The sequence below is a fragment of the Anas acuta genome, chromosome 2, assembly GCF_963932015.1.
Source record: "Anas acuta chromosome 2, bAnaAcu1.1, whole genome shotgun sequence".
In the NCBI taxonomy this organism is placed as follows: Eukaryota; Metazoa; Chordata; class Aves; order Anseriformes; family Anatidae; genus Anas; species Anas acuta.
The window spans coordinates 13,684,818-13,698,164 of record NC_088980.1 but is presented as its reverse complement, the minus strand read 5'-3'; the positions used below and the strand labels follow the sequence as shown (position 1 = coordinate 13,698,164).

Sequence of the window (13,347 nt, the reverse complement as noted above, 5' to 3'; positions counted from 1 at the left end):
GCATACTCCTGTGAAAATATAGATCTACTGTTTATACACTCTTCAGAGTTATGCATTGTAACATGGATACTTGTTGAACTAAGTTCTCATTCAGTTCAGATTTACAGGAAGGACAGACAGAAAACTTTCTCTGTGTGCGCTGTGCAGATGATTTGTGCTAGTGCAATAGGTGTCTAGAGTTCCTGTGCAAATCAAGTATATTGTACATATTCAGTAAATCTTCAGTGTCCTGCAAGTGACTTACAGGATATGAAAGGTATGGTGCACTTGAATGGCAGCTTGCACTTGAATGGCAGCTTGCACTTAAAGGACCTTTGAGAATTAAGACTGTGAGGCAACTGTAACCAGTCCATCAGCTTCAGGTTAATTAAAACAACAAAGAGCTATTCAAGAAGAATAACAACAAAAGAAGTTGTAGAATTTACAGATTTCATAAATCTGCGTACTTCACATCAGAGAGCAAACCCCATCAAATTCAATTTGCTTTTAACAGAAGCACAAACCTCTCATTTCTTAGCTGCTTGTTTTACCACTGTGTATTCATCACTGCATTATTTTCTCTGCAACATCACATTCTTTCATGCTCCACCTAATGCATTATGTGTATGACATTATATGCTCTGGAGGTTTTCTAAAATTTGGACCAAGTCTTGATAAAAATACATAGTTCTTCTTGGGACAGGTAATGCATCATCATCTCATCAGTTCTTAGCCTTGTAGGACTGATCTATTCTACACTGACAGTCACTGACAAACTTCCTGGCAGCCAAGAGGGCAAATTCCATTCTGGGGTACATTAAACATAAAATTGCCAGCCAGTAAAGAGAGGAGATTCTCCTAAAATATTTAACATTGGTGCAGCCTCTCCTTGAATATTGTGTACAGTTCTTGGCTCCACAAAATAAAAATGATATTAAGGTGCTTGAAAGCATTCAGAAAAGGCAAACAAAGCTGCTAAAAGGGCTGGAAGGCATGTCTTATGAGGAGAAACTTGGGTTGTCTAGTCTGCAGAAAAGAAAGCTAAGAGGTAACCTCTGCTCCCTACACCTTCATGAGGAGGGAAAGCACAGAGAGAGGTGTTGGTCTCTTCTCCCTGGTAACTGATGACAGGATGTGTAGCACAAAGCTGTGACAGAAGAGGTTCAGACTGGACATTAAGAAAAATTTCTTTGCTGTGAGGGTGATGAAACTCTGGAACAGGCTTCCTAGCAAGGTGTTTGCAGCTTCATACCTGTCAGTGTTTAAGAGGCATTTGGATAACGGCCTCATTAATATGCTGTAACTTTTGGTTAGCCTTAGAGAGGTCAGGCAGTTGGACTTGATGATCTTTGAAGGTCCCTTCCAACTGAACTATTCTATTGTGTTCTATTCCTTATTATGTCCATGGTAATAAAACCAACGCTTGTGTTTTTGATTGCAAGGGTACACATATCAATAATGGATGTCTTCATAGAATCATATAATAGTTTAGGTTGGAAGTAATCATTAATGATCATCTAGCTCCAATTCTCCAGCCACGGGCAGGGACACCTTACACCAGACCAGGTTGCTCAAAGCCATATCCAGCCTGGCCTTGAACACTTCCAGGGATGGGGCATCCTCAGCTTCTCTGGACAAACTGATCCAGTGTCTTACCATTCTTGTAGTAAAGAATTTATCTTATATATAATAATATATATGTGATAATTATATATGTATATATAATTATGATAATTATATATACATATATAATTATCATAATTATATATACATATATAATTATAATATATATAGATATAGAATCACAGAATTTCTAGGTTGGAAGAGACCTCAAGATCATCGAGTCCAACCTCTGACCTAACACTAACAAGTCCTCTACTAAACCATATTGCTAAGCTCTACATCTAAACTTCTTTTAAAGACCTCCAGGGATGGTGACTCCACCACTTTCCTGGGCAGCCTGTTCCAGTGCCTAACAACCCTTTCAGTAAAGAAGTTCTTCCTAACATCTAACCTAAAACTCCCCTGGCGCAACTTAAGCCCATTCCCCCTCGTCCTGTCACCAGGCACGTGGGAGAACAGAGCAACCCCCACCTCACTACAGCCTCCTTTAAGGTACCTGTAGAGATTAATAAGGTTGCCCCTGAGCCTCCTTTTCTCCAGGCTGAACAAACCCAGCTCCCTCAGCCACTCCTCGTAGGACTTGTTCTCCAGGCCCCTCACCAGCTTTGTCGCCCTTCTCTGGACCCACTCAAGCATCTCAATGTCCTTCTTGTAGCGAGGGGCCCAAAACTGAACACACTACTTGAGGTGCGGCCTCACCAGAGCCGAGTACAGAAGGATGATCACTTCCCTAGACCTGCTGGCCACACTGCTTCTTATGCAAGCCAGGATGCCATTGGCCTTCTTGGCCACCTGAGTACACTGCTGGCTCATATTCAGCCGACTATCCACCATCACTCCCAGGTCCTTCTCTGACAGGCAGCTTTCCAATCATTCCTCTCCCAGTCTGTAGCTCTGCTTGGGGTTATTGCGCCCCAGGTGCGGGACCCGGCACTTGGCCTTGTTGAACTTCATGCAGTTGACCTCAGCCCATCGGTGCAGCCTATCCAGATCCTCCTGCAGAGCCTTCCTACCCTCGAGCAGATCGACACACGCACCTAACTTGGTGTCATCTGCAAACTTACTGAGGGTGCACTCGATGCCCCCATCCAGATCATCGATGAAGATATTAAAGAGGACCAGCCCCAGCACCGAGCCCTGGGGAATGCCACTAGTGACCGCCCTCCAACTGGATTTGACTCCATTCACCACAACTCTTTGGGCCCGGCTATCCAGGCAGTTTCTAACCCAATGAAGCGTACGCCAGTCCAAGCCACGAGCAGCCAGTTTCTTGAGGAGAATGCCGTGGGAGACGGTGTCAAAAGCCTTGCTGAAGTCAAGGTAGACCACATCCACAGCCTTTATCTTATATATATATAAGATATAATATATCTCATATCTAGCCAAATTCTACCCTCTTTTAATTTAAAGCCCCTTATCCTATCAGTACACTCCCTAGTTATGAGGCCCTCCCTATGTTTCCTGTAGTTCCCTTTATTTATTGAAAGGCTGCTATAAGGGCTCCCCAGAACCTTATCTGAACAACCTAGACTGAACAACCCCAGCTCTCTCAGCCTGTCTTCATAAGAGAAGTGCTCCAGCCCTCTGATCATCTTCATGGCTCTCCTCTGGATGTCTTCTAAAAGTTCCAATTCTTTCTTCTACAGGGAACCTCAGAACTGAATGCATTATTCAAGAAGAGGTCTCACAGAAGCAGAGTAGAGGGGAAAAATTATCTCCCTTGACCTATTTTCTACACCTCTTTTGATGCGGTTAAGTTTTGATGCAGTTGGCCTTCTGGGCTGCAAGTGCATGTTGCTTGTCCCTATTCAGTTTTTTCAGCCACCAACATCTCCAAGTCCAGCTTGATAGAGTTTCTCTGTATTCACTAATTTCTCAACCTATCATTCATGTTTGGGATTTCCCCAGCCCAGATGCATTTATCCCTGTTGATCCTCATGAGGTTTGCTCAGACCCACTTCTTAAGCCTGCCCAAGTCCCTATGGATGGAATCCTTTCCCTCCAGCATGGTAACTGCATCATATAGCTTGGTGTCATCTGCAAATCTTACTAATTTAAGAACATGATCCTGTTGATAAAGCACTACACAGAAATTTCAAACCAGGATCTTTCTTTTCTTGACCAGCACTTGGGTGTGCTGTGTGACAGCATCCAATGACTTCAATTCCTAAAGATTTTCTTCCTCTTCTCCTTTCCCTCCATACATTTAACTATTAGCTCAGGACACTGACTCTTTTGGATGAAATACTGTGTATAAGTCTCTTAATACATGTCTGGCGTCGATTAAAGTTTCTAGATACTACCACAATGTAAATAAACAATACAAGGAAAAGTTAAGATTGAAGTGATTATAGTTTTTAAACCCATTTCTGTGAATAAATGTTGCCAGGATCAACATGAGGTAGCAGTGCCAAATCCATCAAAGTACTGACATTAATTAGAAGCAGATTTTCCCCTTCATTTCTTGAAAGAGAGATCCATGGCTTTTTGATACACATTTTGTATCAAATGTACATTATATCTATTTTCTTTATGAAATCATCAGATATACTCAAGATGTGAGCAAAGTTGAAAAAAATACATTGAATGTATGTAAATTGCCCATGATAGAATAAAATAATAAGACCAGAGATGGAACATCTGATCAAGCCCTGGCCTCTTGGAAATATAAAAATCATACTAGCACAGAATTTAAGATTATCCAGTAGCTTGTGGTATTGGTAATGTTAAATAGTACGAATCCTGTTAAATTTGGTAGTCATTTGAATTTTTAGATAGGCTAAACTGCAAAGAGAATTATCCATTTATTTCATCCAAGATTAAGCTAAACAGGAATTCATATTTATTGAAGTTCGTCTTCAATACGGGAAATTATAGAGAAAAAAAAAACAAAAAAAAAACAACACAAAGGTGTGCCAGAGGTTACTGTGCTTTTGTGAGTGCTTATCTGCTCATATTGACTCCTTGGGAAGGAAATGACTGTCAAAGGACAAGCACAGTTTGCCAACAAGAATAAAGAAAGCTATTTAAAATGTTATAAAGTATTTTTATTTAAAACTCATTAAATTTTATTTGTTCACAAATTTGTTCACAAGAAGACAAAGGGTGAAGAAAATTCCCCTCTATGGATTTATTTTGCTCGGAGCCCTCTCTAGGCATAAGCCTTTAGTACTTCACCTTCCTCCACTTCCCTCACCTGACATTGCAAGAGGTAACTTGAAAGGCTTATACCATCTAAGAAGATTCTCATGTTGCAACCTATGAGACCCAATCTGCATGGAACTCTAAAATGCTATTTTGACACAATCTTAAAGTAAACCACTTTCTCACAATGACTTACAAATTAGAGAAGATTTGATTCACATGACTTTTAACAAAAACAGGACATTGCGAATCTCCTCTGACAGCAAGAACATGCTTTGTGTATTTTGTTAACCTTTTAACATACTGGTTACAAGATTTGCTGTAGCTACTCTGCCCAATTACAAAACAAAACAGAACCATAGTAAAACTAGTAAAACTGTTTGCCAAGTGTTGTTAAATAGAGAAGTGGAAGAGCCAAACCCACAAAAATCCCTTGAGCAATACGACCTCCAGGACATACAGGTACACAGACATCTGGAAATCTGAAGAAATGTGCCTTTAAATTCTATGAGTTTGTGACCTGTTTTTTTTTTTTTTTTTTTTTTTTTGGAAAAATAGAGAATAATGGAATATTTTCAGAGTAATCAAGCCATTTATACCATAGAGGAAATGTAACACAAATTAAATGAAAACAAAATGGATTTGGAACAAATAACAAACATTCTCAGGCCAACCTGAGAAGTTGTTAAGAATGAATGAATGTTAATTAACTCCATAGCAATAATAATAATATTGTCATAGATTGAATATATTTCTCTTCTATTGTAATTGAATGAACTATTCTGTTGCTAGTCTGGAAAAATAAATCAGTTTAGAAGTCATTTTAGCCCTAATTTATTGAAAAAAATTATCTCCTTTGCTGAACCATGATCACTGAAGAACTGTCCACATTTCTGAATACAAGTGGATGAAACACTGTAAACCTTTATTTCATGCAAACAAGTTCTCCCTGTAGAGAAACCGTTCAACCTCAGCAATCCATTGGTTTAGACATTTTAAAAGTGGCTAAATTACCTACTACATCCCTGTGAAACATTACCTATATTGGAAACACTGCACTAAACTAAACCTTCTGACTATGATGGGCAACGGGGAATTTTTAAAAAGCCCTAGTGTTTACTCGGAACTAATGAATGATAGAATAAATAAGCAAACACTCTGTGTTAAAACAATTATTTGTGACTATAACGATTTTAAGTAGGACTATACACAGATAAATAAATTTGTTTTCTGTTTCAGTGATCTCTTGGTCAGCCCTAAAAATTAAAATTTAAATAAAAAAGCAAAACACAACAACAACAACAACAACAAAACGCATTTTAAATATGACTGTTTGGGACCCAATATTTGCCAATATGCACTCAACTTCTAATTTGTGTGCACACAACAGTGTAAAACACTCACTTATATAACTTGTTCTAAGAAAATGCCTATTAATTTTGTCCATCTTATTAATTTTACTCATCTAAAATATCCACTCTTGACTTGTTAAAATAGTGCCTATGAAGGAACTTGCTCACTTCAATTATAAGGACTTTATTCTAAATGCAGATAGTGATATTCAGCTTGGCTAAATCAAAACACACTGATTCTTGATCCTTCTATGAATAAGTTACCTGGAATAATTTGTTCTTTGTACTTTACTTGGCAAGTGTCAACAAAGACAGTGATAGCATTAATTGCTTTATCATGCTTGCTTACTCCTGCTGGAAGATTTTGCATTACATTAGAGAGTCCACAAGCATTGGCACAGATTTCCATGTTTACTATATGAGATTTATATGAGATTATGAAAACTGGGAAACTACTTTCAAAAAAATATATGTTACCGTATGCTATCCTGTTTAACAGGCTTTCTGTTGCTTTAGATTCACTTTGGACTGTGCTAGAGATAAAAGAATGATAAAAGAAACCTTTTAATTACAGCTTGAGCTCAAGCCATTTTTTCCTTGAGATATACTGCAAAAAATCACTGCTTAAATGTAAAATTTGTGAATTACCTTAAAAGATCTTTCTCTCCAAGCATGAAATACTGTGATAGACAAAACAATGTCCAAAGTAATAAACTTAAATAATGTGAAGCAACACCATGCTGATTCAGCTAATGCCACAGGAACTCTTTTTCTTATAATGTTCTTTGGTATAATAGAAATACTATTTGGGTTTGTTTAGTTTTAATTTACTTTGCTATTTGGACCTGTTCCTGCTCTCATTGCATTCTCTGCTAATTTCACAGGAATTTCTATCACATAATACTGGATCCTCAGACAGAAGTACTATCATGGTAATGGTCAAATGATGAACAGTTCTGTTGGAAACAATAATCTCTTGGAAGCAGACATGTCTATCATTTCAAGAGTTAGATAAAGTAAAAATATTAGAATAAAGTTTGAAAGCAAACATTTGTTATTTTAATCAAATGATCTGTGGAAATATGATAAAATCTTAGAATAGACATTGACAGCCTTCCAGATGAATGTTTTATAGCATTTCATTTTATTTCTCTGATTTATTTATTTATTTATTTATTTGAAAATCCACAAAGACGCTTGTTCTTATATGACAGGATTCGGAAATTTGTGTAGACAAAACAATGTAAACAATGACTTAAAGTCTTTTCTTTGCTGCATGAGAAGAAGAAGCATATTCATAAATGCAGACAAAGCTTCTACTTTGGTTAAGTGTTTGTCAATGGAAAGTTACTGTTTAAATGCAAGGGAGATCCTGCAAGAAGATTGTTGATGACATATAGCTTAACTGGACATATTTTCACTGTCCCTCTTCACTATGTCAGCACACCACAGTGTAGTGGCTTCTTGACAGGATGTTGGGAGTGAAGATCCCATAGCTAGATGGCTTCACAACTGCTCAGTAACTACTGCTAAGAATATCACATCCGTTATGCTGTTTATTGAAAAGCTTTATAGAGCACTGAGTATTTACAAGTTTGAAAACAACTGCTCATTCCACTTCAGGTCTAGAAAGACATAGGCATGCATCTGACCATATTTGTGGAAAGTAACTCAGCTGTACAATTTGAAAACATGTTCAGTCAGTTGCTATTAGAGTATTGCTAGAAGCTGAACTCATTACCTCACACTGTTGCTTATATATATTTCAAATAAGCTGAACCACGGCCAGCAGGCCTTTGGCAGAATTCATTAGAGACTGGGATATCAGGACAACTGCAGTTAAGCAAGAAAACTTGTTATGAGATGAGGAGACAAAAATTCAATTTAATTTATTTACAAGTCCAGGTCTGGTAAGTAGACAAATTATTATTACTAGTATTTTCTTGGTTAATTGAGTTTTTAACTTGATTTTTTTTTTTAATTTATTTTTTTTAATAAAGTTTGATGGCCTAATTTACTTTTGAAGAAAGCTAAACAACATTTTGCAATTGAATCTTTTTGCATAAGGAAGACTTTACAATCCCTCATATACATTAAAAATACATTAAAATAAAAATACATTAAAAATCAGGAATTTGTGAGTGATCATTACTTTTCTTCCTTACAATGTTGTGAAATCTTAAATATCTCCTAGAATTACCAGTAAAGGGAAGAATGACACTAATTACAAGTGGATATTAATAATAATAAACACATCCTCAACCCCACCCCTAAAACTTCTATGAATTTTCAGAAATATTTTGAAAGAAAACTAATTTGCAAATGGATTTGAAAATGAACAAATGAAATAGGTTGAATTGTAAAGACTTGAAAGGATGAAGCAAAAAGATTTAAACATTTTCTCGTATTGCTCTACTCATGAAAAGCATCCTAGAATTAACATAAGAACTTTGGAACAAATAAAAGTAATGGCAGGATAACTCTTGGAACACTGAATTAGCCATTTCTCATTATTTAAGGATTTTAATTTATTATTATTATTATTTTTTTATTGGCTATATGACCTCTAGAATTGTACAGCTAGTCTCCCTAGCTGATGTGCAAACATTCTATAATGCAATAGATAATCTCCTATATTAGTATGACTGTAATGAACTTAAATTATACATGAATACCCAACCAACATCTGGTCCAAGTGACACACAGAAGAGTATTTTATAATACATACAGTGTTTTCTGTTGTTAATACCTATTAAGTTTCATTTTCTGGCATACAGATTATAATTAGTTCTAGATTACCTCATAGCTTTAATGTGCATTATCAGGTTTCCTCACTATCTACGCTAGGGAAAAAAAAAAAGCTTATATTCTAGGTCTCATTTTCATCACTTAATACTTCCTTTGACATGCTTGTCAAAGGCATAGGACATATAGTTAAATTACCAAAAATAAATAAATAAATATCATAGTTACCTTTTCTTGGTGATCTTGCCATCTTGCCAGCACTGGTTATTCAATTTTTTATTTTATTTATTTATTTTTTTCTAAGTAACTTCATATGTTCTCACATATACATATAGTGAAAGACTTAAGTAGTTCCTTCAGTACTAAAAGACATATCAGTAGGTTCAAGATAATGAGGCTGATTCAGTAAGACTAGACCTTCAAGCTACATTTTCCATTCAATGAATACACATTCTCCTTAAACCTACAATGACACATGCATGAATGAACAGCAATGAAGTGGTTAATTCACTAAGAAAAGAAAGAACAGCTGTGGGCAGCTTATGAAAAAACATGTTTGACCTGTCCATCATGGAGACATTTGTTCTTTAGTGCTGCAGGTGGCAGAGTTACTAAGAAAATCAACCTAATTCAGCACAATCTTTGGAACGACTTGCTTGCTTGATAGTTTTCTGAACAGTGCACCTCTATGTCAAGTCATCATCATTGCTGCAATACTTAAAGATCCTGACTGGAAACCAAAAGATCATTGCAGAGAAGATCATTGTGAAGGAGACATTATGCTCAGCATCTTTTAGCATATGCAAATACAAACTAGAATGTAGGATTAGGTACAAGATTAGGAGACAAATGAAAGAAGCATTTCATCATTATTACAAAATAGTACCAATTTATTAGAAAATAGTACCAATAAACACACTGTGGTTACTAGTTTTAAACTTTTATCATTACTTCCTAAAATAAGGTTAAATCTACTAAAATACTTCTTTCCAATACACACTTTCCTGTAGATTTAAAAATTACTTGCACGTTTGATTTTTTTTTTTTTATCTTATATTTCTCTGAAATTTAGGTCATACTTACTATATTTAAATACTTACACTACAGCTCCTCAAGAACAATTTCTGATAAAAACAATGGGACTACACAAGTGAGGAATGCCATCAGCCATTATCCAAAGCTGTTGGAAATGTATTTTTGAGGGGCTTACAGATTTCAGACAATCAAAAAACAAAGTATGATATTAATTGACCATGAGACAGGAAGAGAAGTAATATGCTCCCTCAAATTTTGTTGAGGAAGTAGCTCTAAAAAATAGCAGAGATAGCTCGCAGATCTTTTTTACATTCCTCTACTGGTTACTTTCAGACTCCCTTCTCAGTTCGCAAACCTAAGAAGTCCTACCCACACCAGCAGCAGAGAGAGACAGAATGTACAATGTATACAATGAAATATGATGTCAGTGGCAGATGTTGTGTAGGCTGCTGAATCCCTGTTTTAGACCAGTGACCACTACTATCTGTCAGATGTTTTTATGGGTCCCAGAAGGGGCCCATTCACCACTCTGAAGTGCCAGTGTAATATTGGCCTTCTGGATCTGGCCCTGAACAAAAGAAGCTACTAAGTTACTTGATAACATAACACCTCTGAAGTGAAATGTAGTAACTAAATTTGTTTGCTTCTCACATGGGAATTATGTGAGTTATAAATTAGTTGAAAATATTATATGGGTACAAATTGTCTTTTTTTTTTTTTTTATACTATTTTTTCTTTGATAAATTTTGCCTGCAACACAAAAATAAAATCCTATTTGACACGGAAAATAATTTATTACCCCTTTTCTTCCGTGAAGCTTTAGTTGTAATTTTATGCTGTTGTCCAGCTACACCAGCTACACCAAGAGGAACATTTATAGTGGTCTAGGAAAATGGAAGAAATAAAGTTAAATATATAGAGAGATTAAAATTTTGAATTCAGCTAGATGAATGAAGTTCAATTTATTGTTGTGTTTACTATTTTAAAAACCAGTGGTAAATCCAGAAGGTAGTCTGTTATTCCAGTGTGCAAGATGTCTGCCCTAGAGAATTCATCATACATCTGATGGAAATAGCTATTAAATATTTATCATGATCCAAATTTGATGCCCCCTCCTTTTTTTTTTTTTTTCCTATATACAATGGACTTGATATTATGTCTTTTGTCTAAAAATGAGGTTATAGATTTTGTTTAGAGAAATTACTTTGTACATTTTATCTCTCTAAGAAAACATTTTTATCTTGCTTCTACTTACAGTGTTTTGCTCTAGGTATTGGATTATTTCTGTGGACATTTTGGAACTGTAACTCTAAAAAGAAAATAAATCAAAATATAAAACAGAACTGATCTAGTGTAGTAGTTGTTGGTATACATTCAAATAAGAAATGTGTTTAAAGCTTGGAAATGACTACAGTTTTGTTGTAATAATATGAACAAAACTGGTCACAATAGGGTTAAACTGGGGAAAAATACACAAGAGTAGGTAATAGAACACGTGCTGCTTTTACACAGGTGATAATGAAAATTCTTTAGACCTCTGCAGGTGTAATTTAGTCAATTAGAGCACAAATTGAACAATTTCCTAATTGTTAAAGCAAATAACTAACATTATATCTATACCCTGAGACATCAGTTGAAGAAAGAAACATATAATTAACAGCTCATCAACCTAAGGGCAATTTACCAAACCTAAAATAAACAGGTTGTAATTCTTTGCAGTCTAGTAGTGACTAAGTTATAAATAACTTCTTTTGTATGAGTAATGGGCAGTCATTTCTAAATGACAGTCCTGGACAGCTCTAGGATTACCGTTGCTAATTCTAATGTAAATACCAACAAATTGCTTGGAATCTAAGTAAGTGCAAAGAAAAAATAGTGAGAGAAGAGTTTTTGTTTTCAACTACAGATGTTAATCATGAATAACCAAAGATCTTATGAAAACCTGATCTGCTGTGAATCAGGTTTAAAGAGATAAAAACTTATTTTTTCTATATGTATATATTTTGTTCTCTCAAGATACTTATTTAATCTTTTTTATTTCATATAATATTTTTCTTAGATGGAGGAAGGGACGAAGCTTTTTCTTATATACATGGATATATTTATTCTTTAGAACCACTGGAATAACTAAACAACAGCTTTTAAGTCTATTTTTTTGTTTCTCTAGCAACTAGATTTGCCCTTACAAAATCAAAGGGCAGCTTCAGATGTCTCCTTGCATGTAGCGTTGCTAATGGTCAAATAAGAAGTATGCCCATACTTCCCAAGTTTTTCTGTCATCCCATACTTAAATTTTCATCAGATTTGCAATTTTGTGGCCAAATAAAGATGTATCCCTTTCCAGGATATAGTTGTTCCATCAAGGTTACAACTGGCTGATTCATGGTCATACAATTGCTCATATAAAATAGTCGCATAAATAAAACACAATATATCGTATGATCTGTAATATCATCAAAAGAGCAGATTTATTTCACACCTTATATTAAAAGTTGGCCAATGGCTCTACTATCCCTTTCATTTCCTATAGGAAAAGGCAGGGCCCCGTGAGCTGTAAACTGTTACATTCAGATCAGATAATTTAAGTTACGGTGAAAGAAAATATAGTATCTGTTAGAAGCTCATAAGTTATTTGTCCAACTGTTATACAGCAGTCTTGTTTAAAGATACAAAACACATGGCTTCAACATTTTATGAGAAAGAGGCACCACATAGCAGCACATAGGGATCTGAGCACATTAGCAAGGCCATCAAGTTATACTGAGGAACCTGGGGTTCTTCAGTCAGTGCCATTTTTCCCAGGTGGATAATGGATAGGTTTGCATAGTAGTTCAAAACCACCACTTTAAATAGAGAATCCCAGTTAGATCTTCATACTTGTTTCTTTGTTGATTTTGAATTTACAAATATCCAAACATCTTGATATTTAATAGAGAGAGGGAAATGAAGGGTGGGGCTTGAAATTCAGGTACCTGTACATTAACAAGGTATTTATATTTCCACTACTATTAATAGAGCTCTACTCAATATAGTCATTGGATTGTTAAGGCTATATCACCCTAAAGCAAAGAACCACACTGAGCCAGCTGAATACCTCCGTATCCCACTAACTGTGTGGAATTAGTCTCTATTAATTTAAGCAGCTGGAACTCCCTAGAGTAATGCAGTCACTGTCAAAGGGCTGGCAGATGTGACTTGGGCCTTCACCCTTCTGGGCAGGTAGGTGGAAGCAAGGAGGTTGCAATTGGCTTCTCAGCTGTTTTTTTTTGATATCAGTATTTTGGCAACTGATTTAATCCTTGTCTATTAGCAATAATGGAAATTTACTTACGTACACCAAAGTATACAGACATAGAAATATTAGTATTAGTCCATGAATTAAAACCATGTCTTTGTACATTTAAATTAATTACATGTGTTATAATGTAATTAAAAACATGTGTTTGTACTAGAACTTTTCTATATACTG

At 35.7% G+C, this 13,347-nt stretch overlaps 1 long non-coding RNA gene across 3 annotated transcripts in view; it reads left to right on the top strand.

The window, feature by feature from the left end:
- Positions 1 to 7,839: 7,839 nt before the first annotated feature.
- LOC137852146 (uncharacterized) overlaps positions 7,840 to 13,347 on the top strand; it is a 102,961-nt gene continuing 97,453 nt past the window's right edge. For all 3 annotated transcript variants that reach the window (XR_011093674.1, XR_011093675.1, XR_011093672.1), the window contains exon 1: positions 7,840 to 8,008. This is a non-coding gene — a long non-coding RNA (uncharacterized lncRNA). The remainder of the gene's footprint in view (positions 8,009 to 13,347) is intronic.